General features: G+C 37.5%; 1 protein-coding gene across 3 annotated transcripts in view; it reads left to right on the plus strand.

Moving 5' to 3' along the window:
• The first annotated feature begins 4,126 nt into the window (after window positions 1-4,126).
• The window catches only part of LOC142200509 (cadherin-10-like), a 329,196-nt gene continuing 306,428 nt past the window's right edge, over window positions 4,127-26,894 (plus strand). The window contains exon 1 of one of the 3 annotated variants that reach the window (XM_075270932.1): window positions 4,127-4,219. The gene's annotated coding sequence lies outside the window, so the exon portion shown is untranslated. The other 2 variants (XM_075270929.1, XM_075270930.1) reach the window with 2 other exon arrangements.

Below are 26,894 nucleotides of genomic sequence, written 5' to 3' on the forward strand. Positions count from 1 at the left end.
AAAGTTTGCAGAGGAAACCTCTTTGAATTTTCTGTGAAAAGCACTGTAGGAAAAACTGCGAGCCGTTCAGGTTTTCCTGCAGCGCTTTTTTGCTGTGGCCTTCTATGTGGAGCCTTAGCCTAAAAAATGTTTACAAAATGGAAACCCACAGACCCCATAGCCTATGGTATACTCCTAGTTCCCGCTGTTTTTATACTGAAACCAGCGGAGAGAAAAATCCTTACAGAATTTGGAGTGGAGTCTCCTATAGAAACTCGAATGCTAGTATGAACCTACTGTAGTGTTAACAGTATTTACATCTGTAAAAATATAATCCAGCTCACCCTTTTATCATTTTCACCACAATGGGATGCACGGAAGGCAGGTGGACTTGACCGGCCAGATTAAATCAGATGAAAAAAAACGAAAAATCCAGCGTCAATCAGGCGCTGATAAAATTTTACTTTTATTCATTCTTCATAAAAATTCTTCACATTCGCAAGAAATATTTACATGGACGTAGAGTATAATATGGCTACATGGCTACGCGTTTTGGAACTCCTGTACGTTCCTTCCTCATGCATACTAACCCCATTCTACAGACTACCTTAAAAGCTCCCTTAGTTAAATCTCCCCTCCCATAAAATTAACTCTTTAAGATCAATATACAATAACATCTTTTGTAAATATATCTATCATTTATAGAAAAACACCTCACAGTTTAGACTTAAATATACAATATATTATTCCACTGAACCTATTGACTACTCACATTAACTATATGACACTGCAGTCGTCATGTCTCTGAACACTTAATATATCCTCTTTTGCATTATATGTTTAATTCCCCTCTTCTTATATACAAGTAAGAAAGAAATACTATCAACTTTATTCCAAAGGAATTGCTGTTATATTTATTAATAAAAAAAAAAAGGGGGATTATAATAGCAGCCGGTCACATGATAAAAAATCATGTGATCTGGCTCACGACAATGTAATGCAAATTACCTAATTCCTTTGGAATAAAGTTGATAGTATTTCTTTCCTACTTGTATATAAGAAGAGGGGAATTAAACATATAATGAAAAAGAGTGTTTATTAAGTGTTTAGAGACATGACAACTGCAGTATTATATAGTTAATGTGAGTAGTCAATAGGTTCAGTTGCATAATATATTGTATATTTAAGTCTAAACTGTGAGGTGTTTTTCTATAAATCATAGATAGCAGGCACCTGGTGCTAATGCCCGCAATCAGTGTCCTTATAGCACCACAGCCAAAGCTGATGGAGGCCTGCCAGGGATCGCAGGTACCCAGCATGATCTCCGGGGCCAGCATCCTGTTGGCATGACAGCTGGGAGCCTGTAAAAAGGCTCCTATGCTTGTCAGCCATTAACTTCTATTAACTACTTAAATACTATGAAACACATACATATTATGTATCCTTATATCTGAAAATGCTTGGTTTACAAACCTATACAAATATGTTTCCCAAATGCTGTAGCCGGAAAAGAAATGAAAAGGGCTGAACCACCATTTTTTGATTGTTTTACCTCTGACAAAAATTTTAATAAAAAGTGATGACAGCAGTAGCAATTTGTTACAATTCTGATGATACACGACTGGAATCCAAGGACTGGGATGAGCAGCAAGAAACACATAGTAGGAGGCTTGGTCAGTGGACAGCCGGGGTCGGTACACAGAGGCGGGTAGTCAGACGGAGTCGGGGACAGTACACAGGGGCGGGTAGTCAGACGGAGCCGGGGTCGATGCACAAGCGGGTTAGCAGACAGAGCTGAGGGTGATGCACAAGCGGGTAAGCAGTAAGGAGAAGCAATCTGGAGAAGATATACCTCTGAGCTAGAGACTGGAGTTAACACAATGCTCTAGGCTTAAATAGGCCCCAACAGGAATCAAGATGGCTTCAAACAGGAAGCAAGATGGCCGCTGATCTGAGACAATACTGGCCATCTTGTTTGAGGGCTGTGATAGAGAATGGTGGCCTCTAGTCTTGGGAGTAGAAAGTCCTTGAAAACAGTGGCCACGAGTGGAGATACTTGAAACTGCACTTTCACTAGATAATAAACACAGCTACTGACACAATTCCCCAAAAAGGTATAACTAAAAAGTACACCTGGTCCCACAAAAAAGATGCCCTATGCATCTTCTATACGGAAATATATAAATGTTATGGGTGTCAGAATATTGCAAACAAACCCATACAAATTTGATATCTCCAGGGGCCACACGGTGGCTCAGTGGTTAGCACTGCAGCCTTGCAGCACTGGAGCCCTTGGTTTGAATCCTGCCAAGGGCAAAAAAAAAACCCATCTGCAAGGAGTTTGTATGTTCTCCCCGTGTTGCGTGGATTTCCATCCCATACTCCAAAGTCATACTGATAGGGAAAAATGTACATTGTGAGCTCTATGTGGGCTCACAATCTACATAACAAAACAAACAAAAAAAAATAAAAAATTTGATATCCCCGAAATTGTAGTGAAACATAGAATACAGGTGACTAGAGATGAGTGAGTAGTACTCGATCGAGTAGGTATTCGATCGAATACTACGGTATTCGAAATACTCGTACTTGATTGAGTACCACTCGCTGTTCGAAAGTAAAAGTTCGATGCAGAACCAGCACTGATTGGCCGAATGCTATACAGTCAGCCAATCAATGCTGGTTCTTCTCCTACCTTTAGAAGTCTTCTCTGTGCAGCTTCCCCGCGACGTCTTCCGGTTCTTCATTCCCTCTGCCAGGCATCAGGCCTGGGCAGAGCCGACTGCGTATGTCCGCTTGTAGTGCGGGCATGCGCAGTCGGCTCTGCCCAGGCCCAATGCCTGGCAGAGTGAATGAAGACCCGGAAGACGCCGCGGGGACGCTCGCTGCAAGGAGAAGACTGCTCGGAGGATCCAGCCTGACCCTCACTCGTGGACTTGGTAAGTATAATTTGATCGAACATTGCCTACCCCTGAAACGAGCATTTTCCCCCCATAGACTATAATATGGTTCGATATTCGATTCGAGTAGTCGAATATTGAGGGGCTACTCGAAACAAATATCGAACCTCGAACATTTTACTGTTCGCTCATCTCTACAGGTAACATGTCACTCTGGCTCCACAGTAAAAATGAAGACCGTCAGAAAGTCGCCAAAAGCAATTTTTCTTGAACTCCGCCCATTTCAGAATTTTTTCCAGTACATTGTACAGAATAATAAATGGTACCATCATGAAGAACAATTTATCCCGCAAACATTAAGCCCTAATATGGCTCTGAGAGTGGAAAAATAAAAAGTTATGGGGTTTGGAAGGTGTGGATTCAAAACCGAAAACCGAAAAAAGGCCCTGTCAGGAAGGGGCTAGGGATATATATTACTAACATATTCTAATATTAATTACTGCAAGTAATATATTAGTAATGTTATTATAAATTAATAGTATTGGTGTTTATAGCATGTTTGTTCAATAACAGTACGGTAAGCAAGGTAAGATTTAATCACTCTATGGTGATAACATCTGGTTTTAGTATGGCGGTATTCTTTGATAACTCTCTCTCTAGATATATATATATATATATATATATATATATATATATATATATATATATATATATACACCAAATCCTCGATTTGACCTGTTCCCTCCCATACAACAGCGAAGATAAATATTATATTATATTTGAATATATTTTTGTATACTTCATGGTTGTATACACACAAATTCTTGTGAAAGAGAACTGCAGAATCTATTTAGCAGTGAAATCAGTCTGGCCTGGTATGGCACAGCAGACATAAACTCAAGGGTAAATAAGCTTGGAGAAGGATGGTGATTTATGTGATGAACAGAAGGAGGATTTTGCAGCAGAATAGATGTTCTTTCTTCAAATGAAAATTGAACACCGGTTTCTGATCCACGATTGCCAACAAAGAAAATAGCCTAAAATTGGGGTATCTATTCAACTTTGACAATGCCAATACAATTGCGAGATATAGATTTTGAATTAACATCATTTCCTGCCTTGCTAAATGAAATACTTACATGTATATTTTTTCTGCTTGAGCGCCAGCAATATGGAGATGGCAGAGTTTGAATTATCATTACGTTAAATATCAAACAAAGAAAATCATTCTACAGATGTGCTGTTTAACAAAGCTCTTTCCACTCTCCCCGTCTGCATTCACTTGCAAATCATTTTGCCAGTAAAAGCCAGCGTTCCTCTCAGTCCCTAACCTTCCCATGGTAAGTACTGCAGTTCTTTCAGCAGAGGCTTGCTGTGTTGTGTGAGCAAGGATTTTTTTTTTTCCTTATTAATCAGGAGCCCTGAATGAAAGCCAATCACAGGCTGAGCTTTCCCTTGGCTTCGCTTTCCTGCCTCTTAGAGTTAAAAGTGATGCTGTGACTGTGAGGAAAAGACTGAGTTAGAATCAAGTAGAATCTTCCTTGGGAAAATATAAGCAGAAATAGAGGGTAAATAGCAGCAACCGTTCAAGCTGTGGTGCTGAGTCGGACAATACACTTCCAGGAACAGCCACCAAATTAAAAGGTAAGATATTTCTAATAAAAAAACAGCGTATTGTGGATCCGTCCTCCATCTAGTATGACAGTGGTGCTTGCTGCATTGTAATGTAGATGAAGACGATTTGTCTTCGAGTATTGGAACTTTTAATTTAGTGTGTCTGTTTAATGCACAATGTGAGGCAGGCAATTAGCTGGCGGCAGCAGTGTATTAGGAACTAAAGCCCTTTCTAAATAGGGATTGTGCACTCTAGTCCTGCTTGCTGGGCATGATATATGTAAGTTTGTCTAGTGGAATGAACAGCTAGAGTGGATTTAGCCATGTAAATGAATTTCCTAAATGATCTCAGAAAATTTAGCATGGTGCTGGGGTATGTATTAGAAAACTGCAGCAGTCAACCTTAATAAGAGGGACGCATCTGTCTTCTGTATATGCAGGTATTGGCTTCAGGTAGAACAGATTCAATATATTCATACCCTGCGTAATATTCTAACGTTATTTCTACAGCATTGTTTACATATGGTTTCATATATGACATATGTCAAGGCTGAAGGATAATAAGACTGGAGGAGTCTATAGAGCAATAGGAGGAAACCCATATTTTGTCATTTATTCTATTTAGGACAAACTAGAGTATGTGTAATTGTATGTATTTGCTGTTATATTAAGGTATAACATGTTGTCATGATATCTGGATAAATGGACATGTTTCTCAGAAGCAACTGTTGTGGATGACATTATGTGATGTGGAGTTATTGTAACATGGGGATGTGCTACATGATACTCTGTGCAGCCAGACAATCTTAGAAGCCCTCTAGCCCCACAATGATCCTGCACATGCAATCATTGACAAACAGCATCCAGCTTCTTCTAACTGACATATTATCTGTTCTGCTTTCACACAAATGGAGCTGTTTCCTATAATCTTCTGCTTTCTTTCTTGTAAAAGCATCTCTATTATACTAAAATGCACATCTATTATTTCCAATATGTGTCAGGATATATTATTTTGTACTTTTTCCAGTCAGCTAAATGTACCCACTCAGACACAAATGGCTCTAGACTTAGAACTCATGCATGCCTGGCACATCCTGAAATATATAGCTATATACTGCAAGTATACAGGAATAGATGGACATAGCATTTGATGACAGTCCATACATGTGATGGGTCATGTGAAAAATAGAGCAGGTTCCGCAGCATCAAAGAGTGACTAATAAGCACATGCATGTCTTTGTGACTCAGACAGGCATATATTAAAACACATACACCGTCTGTTGTAGGATAATATATGGGAAGACTAGTATATCCCCATAACCAGGCTTTATAAGTGATGAACTTTTATACTGCAGTGCATCTTCCCAAAGCAATGTTCCATATTTTATCTTTTTGCTGCAAAGTTAAGTGTGCGGAGGGAAGCTAGAGTTGCAGTAAAAATAAATAAGCTGCTTTATAGATGGTGGTATAGCTTGAACAGAAAGATAAATACTTTTTGGAACATAAGCTGGTAATCTTGTTTGTGCCATGGGAACCCTTCTAAATTAGACTATTCCATCGCCTTGCCAACCTGTTAAACAAAAGAATTGAATCAAAGGCTCATTTATAGTCCATGCAGCAACTCCTCATGGAAAAAAAAGAAATGACAGACTAGAAGTTGTTTTCCTATGGTGTGTCTGTATACATATATATGCTGAATGGAGCAATCTTATAATACGTCTTTTTTGGACAGTACTGTGCTTTTCATAACCTAGTTTTTTCCTTTAACTCAATAGGTGGCACAGATAATGTCAGCAGACTTGATATATCATTTGCAGTGCAAAAGTGGCCTCTCCTTGATTCTAAGATGTAAACCCAAAGGAGAATAGACAGCGTTATAACTTAGTATTATGCACAGAATATAAAGTTTAGGTGCAAGAGGCACTATATATTTAGGATTAAAGTAAATAGGTGAATACAGGCTGTTAAATGGAGCTGCTGAGGACATTGTTTTCATATCCCCTGCCTGCTTGCTTTTTCCTACCCACCAGGGAGTTCAAATCCTCAATCCATTGCTAACTGCTTTACAACCCCTCTATCAAAGTAATTCATTCTACAGAATAGATTTCACAGTAATAAGGTATGAAATGTGAACTTGGAATAGAATTGTTATTGTTTAATATTAATTTCCCAGTAAAACAAAAAAAAAAAAAAAAAAGATTATTTCAGTAATGGTGCCCAACTCTGCCTTATAAAAATTAAAAATTAAAAAAATATATATCCCGGAAATTATTATTAAAAAAGGAATTGAGCATGGCTAGATAAATCTTAATGTCTTCCCTAGCTTAGGATGTGAATAGTCCATGACAATGCACCACTCAGTACTACTATGTATTTGTATAGTGACTTTTTGGAAAAAAAGGCTGACATTTTGTATGTGCCTAAAAGATTGGATTAAACAAATATGTCAAATGCTTGCGAACTAGTGGTCATAATTGTAAACCGTGCTTGGTTGCACTGTGCAATCGGGCGAAACATTATTTATATATTAATCACTCTGTGACTAAAATGTGCCTATTATGATCCTGTACTCTGTGGGAAAGGCAGGCATGCTTGATTTCATTCCATTGTGTGGGTAGTCTAGTCTAGAGCATGCTGAAATCTTCCAGTTTCCTAACTACCATAGCTCACATACCCAACACAGTATGATATTGTTGCAACATAAGGTAGTGAACCATCTGAGCAAAACCGGGAATAATTTATTGATTGATAGAAAGGTTATTTCTCTCTATATGTCAATATAACCATGGGCCATGTTATTTTTTTCCATTATTTGGTCATATTTTACGCCCTGTTTGATGTGATTCATATTTATTCCTTTAGCAAAGGACAGATTCAGATTTTGGCATGAATTTGCATTCTCTATGCAATCTGCAAGTTGGATATATTAGGTACACTGGGGCACAGTTACTCACTTTATAATATATGTAGATCTGACATTCAGGAATTTGTGCTAAATTAAAATAGTGGCATGAAAAACACTTTTCCCTTTCTAAGGAGCCATAAACGTGGCCAAAAATAAAGTGGAATTTGATGTGGACATTCACAGCAAGATGGAGCAAGATTCTCATTTTTTCACCGTCCTGTTCTTATCTCTGGCTTCCATTTAATCTGCCACGGATTTGGGCCACTTTTCTGCCATGACTTACTTCAAGTCAACAATTTCTGTGTTTTATGTCACATCCTTTTTTGGATAAACCATGCCCTCTTCCACTAAATCACTCTCTTTTGTAAACACTTTCTAATGAGGGGGGAAAATGTTTATTGAACTTGGTATGTACATCAGTTTTGTAGTGCAAATTGGGCCAAAATTTAGGCTCATTTTGTTGTAACAGTTGTTAAACAAATGTTCACTATTCCAGTTTCATAATACGGCTTGTTACAATGTAGTCACTCTAATACAAAGTGAATGGATGTTCGATATTACTGCACAGATATGCAGACCTTTACTAGATCTTTATATAGTACTAGATGCACATATATACAGACCTTTGTTTAATGACTGCTACATCTGTAGTAAATCTCCCTCACTAAATACTTGGGTAGGTTCTTAGTAATAGAGCACTTATACAAGTAATTTCCATTTCAGTCTGTATGACTAAGCATATAGAACATTTTTGACACCACATACTTTCAATTTGTTTAAGCATTGTTGCAACTGGCTATGTCTGTAGTCAATCTTCATCCAGGACGAGCATGCTCAGTTTATTGTTTCTTCCCTATATCTGTTTATTTGGTCAGTGCAACATTACCATGTATGTGCCATCCCAGGAGATGGAGCATATGCAGTGCCATGAGTAATTTCTGATAGGAGGAATGGTCAGTGCAGTAGTTAGGAAGGGCACGGAGCAAGTTGCGGCTGGGAAATGGAGTCACATGCTCCACTCTGGCCATTGTACGCTGAAAATATGATGGTGTGAATTTTGGTTGAGTGGGCCCATAGAAGGTTGGAGAAGTTGCAATCTTTTTAAAAAGTTGTGTGTAGGGAAGAATCCTCTAAAGGCCCATATAGAGAATGTACTTTAGATTTGATGTATTCTGTGTTCTAGACTCCAAAGTATGATAAATGATTATAGGTGGACACAGATAGCAAATAACTGCTGCAAAAATACGTTTATGGATCCCTTGTACTACTATAAGTAATTGGCTGTTTCCATTTGTTTAGTGAAGTCTATTAGTAAGCCATAAAGCCCTTATGTATCATCTAGTAGGCAGTAAGAAGTTGTGTATTCTCATACCCACAGGGATCCCAAGTCTCTTCTTACTGGGTATGCTTCAGAAAACCAGCCTATAAACACAAGTGGTAGAAAGAGAAATGTAATTTGGCTACTTACTGAGCAAGTGGATCACAAATTTATTAAAAATTTGCATCAGACAAGACCATGCAGTATAACACATGATTTGTAGGGTTGTCTAAAGAGGTTTTACACATCCTGTTAGATTGGCCTGGTACACCAACTTATTTAAGAATGTTGTGCCAAGTTTACATACGATCATCTATCCACAGGATAGGTGATATGTGTTTGGTGTGGGTCCAGCTCCCACCAATCATGATAACTGGTGTTCCTTATTCCCCTCCCTCTGAATAGAAAAAAACGGTCATGCAGGCAATCTGCTGTTACATTCTTCTTTTTGGGACCACTGCAAGGGAGTCAAGTACTGAGCTTGGCGGTTGCCAGAAGGTGAATTCCATGGAGTGAAGGAAGTTACCTCAGTCCCTCCTCAAAGACTGAGATGCAGTAAAAGGCACCACCACAACTGAATATAAGACAAATGGAATGATACAGCATTAGAATAGCATAGACTCTTCAAATTGAGAATATACCAGTTTTCAATCACCAGATATTGATTGGTGATCCTTTGGTAGGCCATGAATACTTAGATCCCACAAACATCATTTATCTTATCAGTTCTAACACCTCTTTCTCAACTTCTTCAAGCCAAGTTGCTGATAGGCATGCACACAAAATGTTTTCTGAACTTGTCTCTGTGATTTTGTTTCCTACTGTCACAATATCTGTGGATTGCTCGGCCTAAATAAATAACATAGTGTGTAAGAATTTCAGTACATATTGCACAAGGTACTCCTTTTGTTTTCGTCGTGCAGAAGAAAACTCTCTTTTTATCACATGTACACGGCTGAAGCTTTATTAACATTGCCGTGTTGGTCAACCCTATTAGGAATGAAGTCTAACACCTCCTGACAATTTTAGCCCTCATATTTTTTTTAAATTCAATTCATTGAATTAAAATCCTCATGAGAACTTTTAGGCTTACAGAATGTACCATAATCCAGCCTAATACATTCTTAATATGCAAAAGAAAATGAAAGTGTTCATGTGTTTTCACTTCTGTGAACATCTATGTATCTACAGTATTAACTAAGAATATTAAAAATTATTAAAGAAATGTAGAAGACAATAATGTTTATTAAAATAAAACTCTGCCATTGCATATGCAGAATGCATTTTTTCTGTCATTTTGAATTAAGTTTTTTCTTTTTTGTTTAAAAATTATTGTTATAGATTAGTCCTATGGATTTTAATGGAGTCAAACTCATGGCAGAGATTGCTAGGAGGCAAATTAATAAAAAATAGATCGTCTGCAGATACATACATGTACAACATTGTAAAACTGTACATTGTACACTGTAAAAGACAAGCGGCCTGATCTTTATGATGTATGGAGAGCAGACAGGATTCTTATTGGTAGTTAATCACAGACCTGTAAGCATCCCAATGTGGCACCATCTGGTGTTTCCATGAAGCACTGTAATGTCTCCTAAAGGAAGATTTTAGAGTTTTGTTTCCTCTTTCACAGTATGCTATGGGTCTGGAATTTTCTTTTATCTGAGTGTTCCTATTGATGTGATTATAGGGAAAACACGAATAACAAAAACACTGTATACATACTGGATCTCAAAAATCTCAATCCCTTTAAAAATGCCAGGCAATACTAGCATTTTTATGGTTTTTGTTTTTTATTTTTGCCTAAGAAAAATATAGTGTCAAACAAGTCTCAGCCCATTTTTTGTCCCTCACTCAACAGGGAATTATGTTTTTTTAAAAAGCTTGCTTTACAATGAAAAAAACTTGCCATAAAATAAAAAATGCAAAGTAACCCATCAGTAGGTGATGTCAAGTTAAAAAGGTTTTCCAGGCTAAAATGTAATTTTTTTAATTAGGCCAAGGGAGGTAAAAAAACAAAGAAACAAAAAAACATACTCACCTGCTCACAGTACTCCGGTGTCCTCCGAGGGTGGTCCAGTGCTGGTCCGGTGCTGCTGATCGGCTGTATTCTTTGTTGACGTCTTTGCCAGCTGTGACATCTCAGGTATCTTCTGCTGAAGCCTCTGCAGACTTTCTGTGAAAAGCGCTGTGGGAAAAACCACGATGCATTTCAGCGGAAGTTTTTCCCATAGTACTACGTCGGGGCCTTATCCTTAAAGGGTTTTTATTGGTATCTTACATTGATGATGTATCCTTAGGATAAGTTAGCAATATCAGATCTGCAGTGTTGTGACACCTATTACCCCCTGTCGATTAGCATTTCTCAACAGCCACTATTTGGATAACATAAACACTGGATATTCATTAATTTGATATACTTGAAAAAGGGCACTGTTTCGTCCAAAACGCGTAGTGTTTTATGCTTGGGTAAAGACATTTTTACTGGACCAGTGCAGGTTCCTCTTTTTTTGTGGAATTTACCCCATTATTGGAGTACATGAAGAACAGGAGTTGAGCTGCAGTAATTTAGTATGACAATTACAAAGAAAACATCAAAGCTATCTGCTTCTGTCTCTTTCTTTTGTATAGCAGCTTCTGAGAACAGATGATTGGCAGGGATCACTGTTGTCAAACCATTGCTGATCTGATTCCAATGACCTATCCTAAAGGTAGGTCATCTGTATCATTTACCTGAAACACCCCTTTAATGTTGAAATAAATTATTGATTTACATTCTGATGATAAAAAGAGAGTTCTATATATGGAGAATATTATACACCGCCGAAAGATTAAACATTAAAGTATATAAATACTATACTCTTGTACAGTATTACAAATTAAAATGAAGGTTTTTATCTACCTAATTTAGTAATATTAATGAATATTAAGAATTTGCCCTTTAAGAATCGTGTATACAAAGTAAGATATAGGACAATTACTGGTTGTAGAGGATGACTGCAAGTGCATCTATAATATGGTCATTTATTCATTTTGTTTTCATATAAGCTGTTAATCATGGTGACCTATGTAAGGAATAGATGAATGCTAGCTTATCTTCTATTTTGCTCTAGTGTAGTACATATTTTATGGTATATTGTTTCCTTATATAATCACCAACCTGGCAGTCATGGGTATGCTATTTAGATAACTCATATCGCAATAAAAAAATATTCTAGGATTCTACAGAACCTTTCTTGTATATGTGCTATAACTGGTATTAAAATTAGGCCAAATAAAAGCTGCCTACAAATATTTATCCTAACCCCCTTTATATAACACTTGGTCCAGCTGAGGGTGCAAAAACAGGCACTAATGGTGATGGCTTATCTTCTGTGAGAACGTGAGACCAAACATGTTAAAATCAACATGACCATTTTTTCCCCCTTACCTCATCAGTGAGGGAAAAGTCTATACACTCCACTACACATAAGGGTAAGTTCACACTGGGTTTATTGGTCCGAAAACCTGAAGCAGAGGCTGCCTCAGGTTCCGGACCAAAATACAGGTAGGTCCAAATGAATGGGCCTAGTAGAGAAGGAGTGTCTTCTGGCGGATGTCGCGAGGCAAATCCGCCTGACAGAATGAACATGTTGCTCCCGGAAAAAAGAACTGACCGGATCCCATTGATTTCAATGGGAGCCATCTTTTTGGTCAGGATTCTGAGACAGATATGGCCTCAAAATCCTGACCAAAAAACCCTGTGTGAACTTACCCTAAAATAGTTTTTCTAGTGAAATTGGCACTGCAATTTTGTCATGAACGCGATCTGGGGACAGTGATCCATTGTCATGATAGCCAAGAGCCCATTGAAAGCTTACAGACTTGTCAGGCAGTATGTTCTTTTACAGGCTGCTCTACGTACCCTGTAATTGAACAGCTGGCATTTTGCAATACATCAACATTGTAATGCAACGCAATAGTGATCAGACCCCCTGGGATTCAAAAAATACACATACACATTAAGTATCCCTATGTCTGGTTTACAAACTTATAATAATATTCTTTTCACGGTGGTGAACGACATAGTGGAAAAAAATCAAAAGAGCCAAACCACAGTTTTTTCGATGTTTAGCCTCTCATAAAAAAAAAAAAAAAAAAATACAAAAAGGGATCAAATCAATAGATATTCCCCACAATGGTAGTGAAAAACAAAAATTTAAAAATGCCTGCAGCAGGAAGAGATTGAGGCCGGGGCTCCATGTAGGATAAATGCTACGATTTGGCCACCGTAGAAACACTGTGGTAAAAAACATGGCATTTTATATTAACTGTAAAATGGATGGGATTCTGGCTAATCACAGAAAATAATCCACAGCAGGGAAGAAATCTCTCTGAATTTTTGTGAAAAGCGCTGTGAGAAAAAACGCTATGCGTTTCCGCCACAGTTTTTCCCACAGCGTTTTTTGGCTCTTTGGGGCCTCAGCCTAAAGATTGAAATATCCCAGTGAAAATTGCCAAAATAAATACATATGTAAATATTTATGGTCGCAGATGTCAATCATATGCTTTATGCTTTTAAAATGAATTGCAAAAAGCAAACTATTATGGAGTTATCTGATACGGAGCCAGTGGGCAACATTTCCAGATCTATTTCACCTGATTGCGCTCACAATCTGGGCTGAATGCATTCAGATAATTGTAGCTTTCTTTGAAAGCTTTACACATAGATTAACACATATCCAGCTTCAGGATAATAAAAATTCAATTGAATACACTAAGTCTTCAAGGTACAATTGTAAACTACTCAACTTTATTGATTTTTAATTAAATTTTTAAACTATTTCCTAAATGGTAAAGGTATATAATTACATAAAAATGTTCACACATCATATCATAAAAAGATTCTAACAACAATTGTTTTTCCAAATCTTTATCGTCCTAAAATAAGTTTTATCATGGTATACACACACGTTTATATTCTGCAGTGTCTATCATTTACTTAAAGGGGATTTCTGGCCCCAAGCTGACTTTTCAGACTGATGACATATTCATAGGACATCCAGCCCCAGCACTGATCAGCTGTTCTAGTAGTCTCAGGTGTTGTCCATGTCTAGTGGATTGGAAGCATGTATAGCACTGCTTGTATTCAAGTAACATCGGTACTATTCAAGTAATAGGAGCACTCCCCACCCACTAGCATCTTTCCATATCCACAGGCTCCTAGAGCTGCTGATCTGTTCAGGCTCTGGGTGTTGGACCCTGTGGATAGGTTATCAGTATGAAAAACAGCTGGGGATCATATAAAAGTGAAATAGGCAAACACTTGTGCATGATGTATGCAAGGTTATTCATATTTTTTTACTGAATAGCCTGTAACCTAAAGCCACATAGTTTTTAACAGTGTATTCTACTGTAAAAAATGCCATTAAATGTCTATAAAAATGCCAAAAGAAATGCTTTTATGAGACAAGGTCATGTTTGCTGTAACAGAGTAGAAAAAAACGCTGAGTTTTACAGTGAATGAGTTTTTATTTAACATCACGCACATCCTGTGTGGAAAAAAGCTTCAGAAAGATGCATATTTTTGAAAAAAAAAAAACAAAGCAAAAACTCAATGAACACTGTGGTAAAAATAAATAGCTTTTTAGCCGCGTTTTTTTAGCCACCACGTGTTTTTCTACGTGATGTCTTAAGCTGGGTTCATACAAGGTTTTTTGGAGCGGATTTTGATGTGCAAAATCTGCTCCAAAAAAACCTCTCCAGCGACTAGCCTCTACTGGATGCCGATACAGTACACACTGAGTTTTCTGGCATCCAGTCGCAGCATACGACTCCGGATTAGACCCAAATGAATGGGCCTAGTCGGGAGGGAGTCTCGCACCGTGGAATCCACGTTAAAAAAGGGCATGTCGCCCTGAATTCAATGGGAGGCGGGTTTTTTAGCCGGATTCTGAAGTGGATTCCGTATGAAAATATGGACCAAAAAACCCTGGGTGAACCGAGCTTTAGTGGGGAATTTCCACTTCAGGCATTTATCACTATAAACACTAATGAATGTTGAGAGAACAGGGTATCCTAGATCCTAGAAGCGGAGAGAACAACTCTGTCCATTAGGCTAAAGACTCACGTAGTAGGCTGTAGTGAAAAAGCACTGCAGGAAAAACCGCAGTGGAATCGTATTGTGACTTTTCCCTCTGCACTTTTCACAATAAGTCTGCAGTATTTTTGCTTTAAGTATGGCAATAGGGAAACCGCCGGCGTGCTGACATGCTGTTATTTCCAAAAATGCAACTTTTTCTGCAATATGTGAATGGGATCCTTTGCAGGGACTGTGAAATGCCACAGTTTTTGCCAGCCAAACCGCTGTGTTTACGCCATGTCGGGCCATGGCTTCAACGTGTATTTTAATATTTATAAATGGATTATTTAAAAAAAAAAAATGGCATATAATATATAATATATGCATTCATTACATTTCATTACTCAGTATTCAAGATCTGTGTCATATGGATGCTGAACAGTCTTGTGTGCGTGAGGTCTTGGGGGGGTGGAGATGTTGTCCAAACCTGTATATAGAAGTAGTCAAAGTGGAGAGGTTTTCATACACACACACTCTCTACATTGAAAAACAACAATCTCCACTGATTATACTTTTGCAATGTTTATCTACATTTCTTCTTGAAATTATACTGTAGCTTTGTAATTATGAACTGCATGAAACTGGATAAAAATAGAGGCTTTTCCTATTCAGGTTATTCTTTTTTTATTTTCACTGAAAGAAGAAGACATTAGTTATCAGTGTTAAAGTAACAAATTAATAAAGCAACATTAGAAAAGGTTTAATCTTTATTGTATAATTTTAGTTTTTGCTTTGACCTTCATATGACCTTCATAGAATTGCTAGCAAATTCATGATGAAAACTTAGCTATACTATGTAGATTGTTCCTAGAAGACATATCTCATCTATATATCTGCAGTGGGATCTTCTATTTACTGCCCATGGATTGAATAAAATAAACAGATCAGCTGGAGACTGAATTGTAAAAGCTCAGCCAAAAATTAATTACCAAATTTTAATCGAGGGAATAAAGAGCTATATATTTATGGCAGTAAGCTATTTTGTCATTGCCAATGCCAGAGACATCTTAAACAAAACCAAAAAGCAAGTCTATCCTTTAGGCTGGCATACATTTGAAGGTAAAGAATATATAACGCCTCTTCTTCCCCATTACTCTCTTTCCCTGAACATCTTTTTTTCCCTTACTGGAGTCAAGCAGTGTGAAAATGAAGAAAAAAATTCAATTATTGACAATGCGCAATATATTTGGTAATGTGCATGTATTCACAAAGCTCTGTAGGTAGAACATTTAGCCCCTTATAAATCAATGCACCTGAACATTTAGGAGCCAAGAACTGTTCCTAGAGGTTCACTCAAATAAGCAAACACGAAGATGCCAGGAAACAGAATTGCTTGGCACAAAATAACTTATTCTCTTGAGAAGTTGATATTTGTTTGAATGTCTAGGAAGGATAATAAAAATTAAATTATTCCGTACTGAAGGAATCTTATTGTGTGTGAAAAGTAGTTTTAAAAAGTATAGAATGAATAAGTTATATTGATTATTTTATATTGTATTTCTTGTAAGTATACATATTAAAGGGGTATTTCCATTTTAGAATTTATGGCAATATTAAGAAAATATGACACCTTTACTTAACTTAAAAACGGGGCATGGATGGGTCACAGTGAAAGGAGAGAGGGCAACGGTCTTGTGAAAATAAGCAGCCAGGTAGTCTTAACTACAGCATTTTTGGAAATTCCATGTAATTGAATGGAGGGACCCACACATGTGGAGTGCCAGTGGGAAAATCTCCAGAGGAAATATGGTTTAGTATTTATTCAGACTGCAAAAAAACACTATGAGGGCAAGTTCACACGGGAACATGGAGGAGGATTTTGACAGCGGAATCCACATCATAATTCTCCACCATACAATGTTAGTCTATGTAGAGAGCTAGTTTTTTTTTTTTCGATAGCGTTTTTGTACGCTACGTGAAAAAAGAAGCGACATGACCTTTTTTCAGGTGTTTTCTGCCTGAGGAAAGCAATAGAAGTGAATAGGAAGCGCAAAACGTGCGTTTTTTACCACAGGTTTTTTTGCTAGACGCGTTTTTTGCGGCCCGTTCTCTTTAAGGATGGGAAAACTGCCTGGAAGCGGTTTTTACAAAAAAACGCTCCACAAAAAGCAGTTCTAATTAGGTAGCATTTTTTTCCGGTGCGAAAATAAGCCACATGTAATTTACGTGTGAACTAAGTCTGAGGGTCCATTCACATGGAGGAAAATGGCGCTTTATTTTGTGCTGAATCTTCAGCACTTAAAAAAAAAAGCTTCCCATTGACTTTAATGGGTGCCGCTAGCTTTTTTTCCACTAGTGGAATTGCTAGCAGAAAATTCCAATAGTGGAAAAAAAAGGTAGCAGAACCAATTGAAATCAATTGGAGGCTTTTTTTCAGTGCTGAAAATTCATTGCCAAATAAAATGCCATTTTCCTCCGTGTGAATTTAAAGTGTTCAAATCTAAGGGATATGTATATTTCACTAGTAATTTAGATTCAGCAATATTTTTAGCATTGTGTCTATTATATTCCTCGTAAATTGAACTTAGTGAGCAGTACTGCAGATAGGATCACAATTGTATAGAGCCCTCAACTATAGCCCTCCCCAGCATGTTTCCCCATGAAACAGTTTATCAGTGGTCTATGGGACAAATGACATGAGCCACATGACAAACCATTATTATGTACCCTCAAATGACAACATCCATATCTGGATCTTGACTTGCAACTATAGGAATAACAATACATTAAATATAAACATCAAAATACTGTCCTATATTCCATATGGTAAAATAAACTTATATTTGCTAACTACTTATAGTCCTGGCATAAGGATTTGTGATATCATTTCCTGGATATCAATTCTAACTATATTCTATACCATAATTAATGTTTTCACATATAATGTTAATGGTATGTGCTCATTATCAGGAATTATCCAGTAACTTCAAAGTAAATGATAGGAAAAGCTGGTTATAGAATGGGGTAAATGTAAGACTTTCATTAATGCCCTGAAGGCTCAAGCACTGGAAGCGATGATTTTTTTTTTAACCGTACCCAACCTAATATAAAAATTATATATATATATATATATATATATATATATATATATATATATATAAAGATGGTTATCCTGGACAACTCCTTTAATTTAGATAAACTGAGGATATAACACTTTCAGAATTATTATGGGCATTTTGTTGCCTCTTTTGAGCAAAATGTATTGTCACACATCTTCTCTCTATTCAGAAGATGTGTGACAATATATGCAGGTCCCATCTCTGGTCCCCACATTTATCTCAAGAGAAGGGTCCTGTTAATGGCTGCAGTGAAAGATGTAAGTAAGGTGGTGCAAATGCACGCATTGAAAAAATTACTTATTGCAAAGGGAAGGGTTAAACCCCTGTCCAGACTGTGTCTAGGAGTGTGGTGAGAGCACATAGTAAAGTGTTCCACAACTTGGAACTATATCATGTGCTGTGATGGACTTGCATGTTGCATGTGTTGGTTGATGTATTATATACATGCTTATGTTGCTTTCATTGGTCAGATCATCAGATCAGTTAGGTCAATGTTTTGGCAATTTCTAGAAGTTGTATTATATAATGATTAGGGTTGAGCCGATCTTGACTTTTCAGTATTGATTTTGAGATCCGATTTCCTATCATTTTTCATTCGAACACGATCTCGATTCCAATTCCAATCCCAATGCAAGTCAATGGGATTTTTTTGCTAATCAGAGATCAGATTTTAAAAACAATCAAGGATTTTTTTTTTTAATCCTCTGGCTACTTAGTCCCCCCCTGGTGTCCACTTACCTGCAGAGATAAGATGGGATGGCGGGGACAGCGAGGGGAAGAAGAACAAGAACACCAGGCACCAGACCAGCCATCTCTGCAGGTAAGTAGCTAATAGAGATGTTAGCTAGTCTCCCATTAGGATGAATGGACGCGGTCGGCGCACAGGGGGTTAAGGCTGTGTGTCGGCTGCTTCCATTCATTCCTATGGAACTGCAGCGGAGTCTTCACACTGAGTATACACTCTGCTCAGAGTGAGCGGAGTGTATACTCAGTGTGAAGACTAACATTGTTAGCTTTTCCCACAATGCTTGGCCAGTAGCCAAGTATTGTGGGAAATAATTACCGATCTCGATCCCATCTAAAAAGATCATGTTCAGAATTCCGATCGTGAAATTTTCTCGATCGCCGATCGCTCAACCCTAGTAATCATTCATTAGAGACAGAACTAAGTTGTGCTCAAGACTTACACCATGGAAGAAGTTGTTTGTTTGCTCCTCCATGAGCATTACCCAGGCTACTAAGGGCAGGAGACAGCCGAGTATTTAAATGTAGTTTCCATCTTCATAGGCAAAATGGAGGGACAACTTACAGAGTAAGTGGTCAACTTCCGGCCATCGAGCAACTTGTAAAATAGAAGGAGGTACATCTGCCTAGTCATAAGCTGATTCCCTTAACCGACTCACCACAACAAACATCTGATGAATGCGAACCCGGATCTTATAGTGACTGTGCTGCATTTTTCCACAGCCCAGAGGCCTATACAATTACCCTACTGCCACCACTATGTGTAATAACCTTATGAAGACCTTCTGTACCATAACACCCGCTATGTCAAGTTAGGTGTCAAGTTAGGTGTTGTGTTTTTCCTTTCTCCCCTGAGGAAGACCCCATGTGATCAGCAGGGGGCGGTGCCTGGGTGCTGGTGCTGTGAGGAGTACATTGGCCACAGTAGCAGTACAGTGCAGGCAGTGTTGAGCATCATATTGCCTCTACACAAAAAGAGAAATAAACCAAATAGGGGCAACAAGGTGGTTCAGTGGTTAGCACTGCAGTCATGCAGCGCTGGAGTTCTGGGTTTGAATCCTGCCAAGGACAACATCTGCAAGGAGTTTGTATGTTCTCCCATACTTCAAAGATATACTGATTGGGAAAATGTACTTTGTGAGCCCTCTATATCGGGCTGGAAAACTATATTTAAATAAAAAAAATCTTCTGAATAGATTTAGTAGAATATCTACCAGTAACCAGTGTAAGTAATACTGCTAATCTATGCCAGCTGTATGTAGATGAGCTCTTCAGGTACATGGACTGCCAAAGGCTAAGCCAAATGAGAAGCACAACAAATATTCCAGCACACAGAGAAAGACACTTTTCCATTTTTCCATTTGAAATGAAGGTAGATAACTAAATCACTTTGTAAAGTTATACAACTGTTTTCAACTTGATTTAAGTAATACCTATAAATATTGAATTTAAGATTATACAACTGCTTAAGAATATATAGACCATTAATTAGAATGTACTTTCTAAAGATACTAACTATTCTGTCAACTTCAATCATTCCTCTGTATGAAATAAAACAGGAAGAAAGCCTTTGACTGAGACCTTGAAGTGGAGTTGTGTAATTGCCGACTTTATTTCTTTGTTTCAGAGATTAAAAACTGAGTTTTCATTCCTAGATAATGACAGACTCTTAGCACAGTGTAATATATTTGGTAAAACTGCTCATTGAGAACAAGCATTTTAATAGTATAGTAAATGGGAAATTCTTATTATTATTTTTATTATTAGTTAAATTGCAGACAAATGTGCCATAATGTCTTATCACTATAGCTTCTTTTTGTTGGTCTATGCAATGTATTCTTTAAAATTTTGCAAGCCAATATGACCTATCTCGTTTGATGTCGATGCTCACACAAATAAATGGTTACTTACTTGGAAACTCTGTTACTAAGGCTAAGTCCAGATGTGGGTAAATGGAGCTTTTTGGTTGCAGATTTTGTTGCGTTTTTTTGAGCCAAAGCAAGAATGGCTACAAAAGGAATGGGGAATACATAGGAAGCTCTTATACTTCTACCTTTAGCTCAACCCACTCCTCGTTTTGGCTCACAAAACCGCAACAAAAACAGCTGCGTTTCTGCAGCGTGTGGCCTTAGCCTAAAAATGGAAAGCTGCTGACCCCTTTCAACTTTTTATGTTAGTCAGCTGAAAGAGAGTGGATTTTCACTAAGTGAGGTTAGGTTTATCATGCCTGGTCTTTTATTATACATACATAGAACAGTATACTTATAAGATTTTTATAAATTATATAATGAGAATGAAATGCATGGATGATAAAGGTTATTCTCTTTATAATCCATACCTGGCATGACATACTTTATATAAATACTATATAAATCTCATAATAACATGTTTTCCATGTTTTGCTTCCATTGTCTTACCTGTAATGTGCACTTCAGAAAAAGAGCAAATACACACAATTACAATGGCAGCAATGAAGTGATATCCCATGATTTATTGTATGATTGCTCTGCCCATAAACTGAGCCATGCATGCACAAAATTATACAACGTAAAGGGATTCTATCATTGGATTCCCTTTTCTATATACTGTACACTACATCGGGATAGCCTTTAGAAAGGCTATTCTTCTTCTACCTTTTTTTTTTCTGACCCGCACCGCCTTTCCTGAGATTTTTCTTTTTTTATTCCTTATGCCAATGAGTCTTCAGAAAACACAGGGGACGTCCCCGTGCTCAATGAAGGCACTCCAGCAACACCTCTGTCTTCTTTTGCCGACGCCTCTGCGCCATATCATCAGCCACATGTCCGTTGAGCCATTTTCCTGTGGCCTCTTACACAAGCATCCGTTCGGCCACAGGAAAATGTTCAAATGGACATGTGCAGTCGGCTCTGCCGACTAAAGATGGAGTGGATGACTTGGCGGAAATGTGTTGGCAGAAGAAGACAGAGGCGCCACTGGAGCATCTTCAGTGAGCACAGGTGACATCCCTTGTGTTTTCTGAAGACCTCACAGTGCCACCACAAATATTTGCATGCACTTCAGTATCACATCATAAACTAAATATCTAGAAAGGGAAGGAATATCATAACCCAAGAAGAGTTATGAATATATATATATATATATATATATATATATGGATGTTGCATAACGTCTTATTTTAAGACCTACACACGGTAATACCTATCATTATATCGTACCAAGTTCCTGATTATAATTCATATTCTTCTTTCCTACAGCATGTTGACTACTATTGTGTTCACTAAAGTAGCATCTGCTTGGTGCAGAGGTCCTAATGGTGTGAAATACTTTTTTCTTGTTTGCTATATGAAATTTAGAACAGTGTTAATTTTTGTTCAGAAACAACTCAATCTTTTCTATAGGTTGTATATAGTATTTTAACAATGCAGTATAATAAAGATGAGTTGTGATATTGTGTAATATACACAGTGCATTAAAAAGAACTGTGCTGTTAATGGGAAAAAGTAGATCCTTTATTCTTATTTCAATCAGTCCTACATTATATTCTTTCAACATCTATAGAATTCTTGTTTTATCTAAAATTAAAACTACAATAGAAATACAGTTAAACCAGAGTCCCAAAGGCTCAAATATGTGTTACTATTTAGGTTGTGTTGCTATAGTACCTGTATTCGATCATTGTAACCTTATACTATGAATCATACAATATTACAGATTATCTACTTTTGTAATAAAACAAAATTGTCCAAGTTTCAGATTTTTTCAGATATAAATATAACCTTGTTACATTTATGAATGGAATATCAATTGACAGTGTATACACAAGTTCTCATTAGCAGTTGGGCAGCAGAAATATATCACAATAATAGATTTTGTGAAGAACAGCCCCACAGATCTCTTTTAAATTGCATTTTCTGCACATATAATATTGATCCCCACAGTAAATATTGTATCTAACTTATTAATAGATGTTCTATTCAGGCGGTGCAGCAAGTATTTGAATACTCTGTTTATTTCTCTGTGTATGTATTGGTAAATGAGTATATTTTCAGACAGTTAAATGTCAATGGCTTAGTTAAGTGCTTGTTGAGATGTTATATGCAGAATAAGAGGTTTACCATATTTCTGTTTACTTTTTTGTCTATGTGCATGTTTGATATTATAAGTATGATTCTATATCGGTTTACTCTGTAAATAGCTTTCGATAGTCGTCATTAAACTCCACAATCCATCTCAGTTTAATATTTTTGACTACCGTAATGTTTAGATTGACATTGTAATATTTATTTCTCTTGTACATAGTCAACATATTCTGCAGTGCTTTACATACATTGTCGGTCAGTGTCCCAGATATTTGCTTAATTCTTCCTGTACCATTTAAGGTTCTCCACCTAAATTCCCTATAAGTATGTTTTTGGAGTGTAGGGGGAAGCCCATGAAAACACACGGAGAACATGTAAACTCTGTGCAGATGTCCTCCTTGGTTGGATTCAAACTCAGAACTCCAGCAATGCAAGGCAACAGTGGTAAGCACTGAGCCACCATGCTGTCATTTTATGTAACTCTTGAACAATTCTATTCACAGTGCCAAACTACCATAGTTCTGTGGTTTCACCATTACTAAGTTCCAGGCTCACTTTTTGCTTAACTTGTCCTGTACCTGACCCCAACATGTCACATATTCTGAAAGGAGGAAGAGTTCCCAGTGTGTGTCCTACACACTACAGCTACTATCCTACAGCTCTCCTTTTTTGGTTGTTATCACTGACAATCAGGGCAAATAAGGACATTCTCTCTAGAACCTCACCTTATGCACAGAGGTACTGATAGCACTTTGATACTGTAGAACATTACTGCTACATAATTGTCTCAGACATCAAATTCCACCATCGGAGACAGAGTTGCATCATCAGCCAGGAGCTTCCTTCAACTTTCCCCTCTGCCTGGATGCCATCTTAAATAGTACATCCTTTTCTCAAAACGTCCACTAGCACCACCTAACACTTCATGCCAGTCTCCATCTGGGTGCAATGGGGACACATCCAGTAGCTCATGCAGTACCCTGATGTCTCTTCAAATAAGCCTCTCTTCAGCAGAAGGGACCCTACTCTGACCTGATTATGTCTCTCGGTCTTCATCTGAACTTTAGGGTCTGGGGTTCTGCTAATGAGCCTTGTCCTGGGAATGTACTCACTGTAGCTCCCTAGCCCAGGGCTCATGTTGTATAGCAGTTCAACAGCGTCTCACTCTCCTCTAGGTTGCAAGGTGTTGTAAGTATACCATGTATTCAAAAATGTTTTCCAGGGCTATAAGGGTCATCCTGTGCATGATGATCTTATTGGAGGTATCTTCATTCAGTAAGAACCCATAGTCCTGCAGAAGAGAAGGCTGAGGGGAGATTTAATAGCAGTCTACAAATATCTGAAAGGTAGTCACAGTGCAGAGGGATCTACCCTATTCTCATTAGCACAAGGAAGTACAAGAAGCAATGGGATGAAACTAAAGGGAAAGATATACAGATTAGACATTAGGAAAAACTTTCTGACAGTGAAGGTAGTGAGAGAGTGGAATAGGCTGCCACGGGAGGTGGTGGGCGCTCCATCAATGGAAATCTTCAAGCGAAATCTGGATAAACATATAGCTGGGATGATTTAGGAAAACCTGCACTCGCAGGGGGTTGGACCCGATGGCCCTTGAGGTCCCTTCCAACTCAACATAAGAATAAGAATAAAAAAAAAAAAGCGCCATCCAAAATCATTATACATCTTGCTGCATTGGCTCCCACCCAGTTTCCAGTGGGAATGACATGAGTAATTTCTCAAGCTGTTCAGAAACAGTCAACTGTTATAGGTCTCTTGCTCCTCCTAAGCCTTTGCTGTTTGGTCCCCTTTTCTGTTTGTGGGATTAGACACAGAGACTTCCTAAAAATCCCTCCTGACGGGCTGTTGGCCCTGTACAATGCCACATTGCATTAGGTGCTGACAAGCAGTGGCACCTGCGCCAACATCCACTGACCGCCTTACAAGTCACCTGGAGTTTTCCACCAGCAAACAAAGTTCATACTTAACATCTGGCTTTGCACTGTGACTTCCTCTTTACTGTAGCAGATATTAATACCACTGCAGATCTTCGAAAGAGAATACATAATGCAGTAAAGTAATAAAGTAAAGAGGCTGACCTCCAGGCCTACAATGAACAATGCATTTCTGATGTTGCAGGGATGGGCTGTTTGACACTACAGAACCAGTACTTCTGTCTAACAAGTACTTGCTATTGATGTGCTGACTCTCAGTACCAGCTGGGGTCCCTTTTCTCTCCTGCAAGCTGTCCAATCCACTACTTTAGCTTACTCAGCCACTTAAGATGTTCATCCTTGAAACTATCCTCCCTCAGTAAGCTATTATGTTGCATCTACAAACTGTCTTCCTCTCAAGTGCAGGAAAATGTCCTTAAAAACTGAGCTATTTTCCATCTGGAGCAGTCTGTGCAACCTAACATCAGTGGGTCAGACCATGGGAGAGTAAAAAACAACTTATCCTGTTGTGCAACTCATGGACACAAGAGTACAGCCATCAGAACCCACCATAACACATGATGACCTGCATCTCTTAAAGCAACATTGCACATGCAAATGTAAAACACACAAAATACAATACAATGCACAGGTCATTGCAACAGATATAGTGCACGATATAGCAATAGAACATCGGATAGAGCCAAACATCTGTAGTTCTGCAACAACACAACTATTAAGTATACAGCTCAGTTTTATATTAATTATTCTTGTAACTGTCTCAAGGAAATCACACAATGTGACAAGGGAAATCACCAACTGTTGAAGATATGCATACACACTGCCTTATAGTTGTCAGGTACATTGCATTGAAATGCAAAATAATGCCAAACTACTATAAACTAAATTGCATACCTATAGTTAGAATATAACACATACAATAAAACAAATAAGCCTTTAATAAGAGACCACTTAGTCAGCGTAATTGAAACATTGATGTTGTAATAATATAATAAAATATTGTTAGTTTAGGTAAGTTTGATGTGAACTAAAATCTGGTTACAGACACACCAAGTCCTTATATGACATCATAAAAGACCAGATATAGATCAACACAGCTGGAAATGCTAATTATAGAAAGTGGCAAGCAGACAGAACAAAGAATATGTCACAAGGAGAATCTGAGACAATGGCATAAGTAATTAAAGCAGAGATGAATAGAGCAGAATTGCATTACAGATAATAGTCATTGGTAAAGGATTATGTGGATGGAAATCCAAAACAATCTGATATAAAATGTCTTACAGTAACTTATTTTACCAAAATTTGGAGTATGGGGAGAATTATTTGGCTAAACTGTATTTTTCATTATATCAAAGGTTAACTTATCATCAGAAGATAGATAGATAGATAGATAGATAGATAGATAGATAGATAGATAGATTGATTTAAACAAACAGCAACATTCAGGTCAGCACAGTTATCCAAAAATAAACAACAATAATACTTAATACTGAACTCAAATGGTTTTCTTATAAATTAATAATTTTTTTTAAAAAACTCCAGTGATTGTTTTATTTCTTTATTTTATTTTAGATTATTAATCAATATTCCAGAGCTGAATATAATTTAGTATATTGTTCCATATTCTTAATGTGAAATTCATAGTCTACAGTAAGACTATAGTTAGCTGTCAGCGAGATATGAAAGCATTTATGTTAAAAGTTATAAGGCAAATCTAGCTAATCTGCATTTGTATTCACATTCATTTCATAATAAAGCAGTAAATGCAGTTTTCAATATATTAACAATTTGTGTTTAACAAATAATACAGTACAACCACCTAGTGATAATATAAGTGTATGTGCATGCTGATAAATATGTCAGGAGACAGGGATTGGATTGAGTACATCTTCTATACAGTGCAGCAGCAATATGAATTAATACTATGTTATTACTAGCAAGATTTACAAACCTACATATCAATTGTATCTGTGAAAAATACACACAACAACTGATCATAGTGAATTCAGTAAGTCAGTTGCTGCCATCTTGTGGCTAGCCTACCATTTCTTTAATGCTCTCTTTCAGGACATAAGTATGTCTATATAATATATTAAGTCATTAGTATAAAACTGGGAAAGACAACAACATCAAGCAAGTACAGTTTTAGTCATGATACAGGTTTATAATATTTAAAACAATACAGCGCATATAAAATACTGTACACAGTTGCTCAGATGGTGATGACACTCATAA

Source organism: Leptodactylus fuscus, chromosome 4 (genome assembly GCF_031893055.1).
Source record: "Leptodactylus fuscus isolate aLepFus1 chromosome 4, aLepFus1.hap2, whole genome shotgun sequence".
Classification (NCBI taxonomy): domain Eukaryota; kingdom Metazoa; phylum Chordata; class Amphibia; order Anura; family Leptodactylidae; genus Leptodactylus; species Leptodactylus fuscus.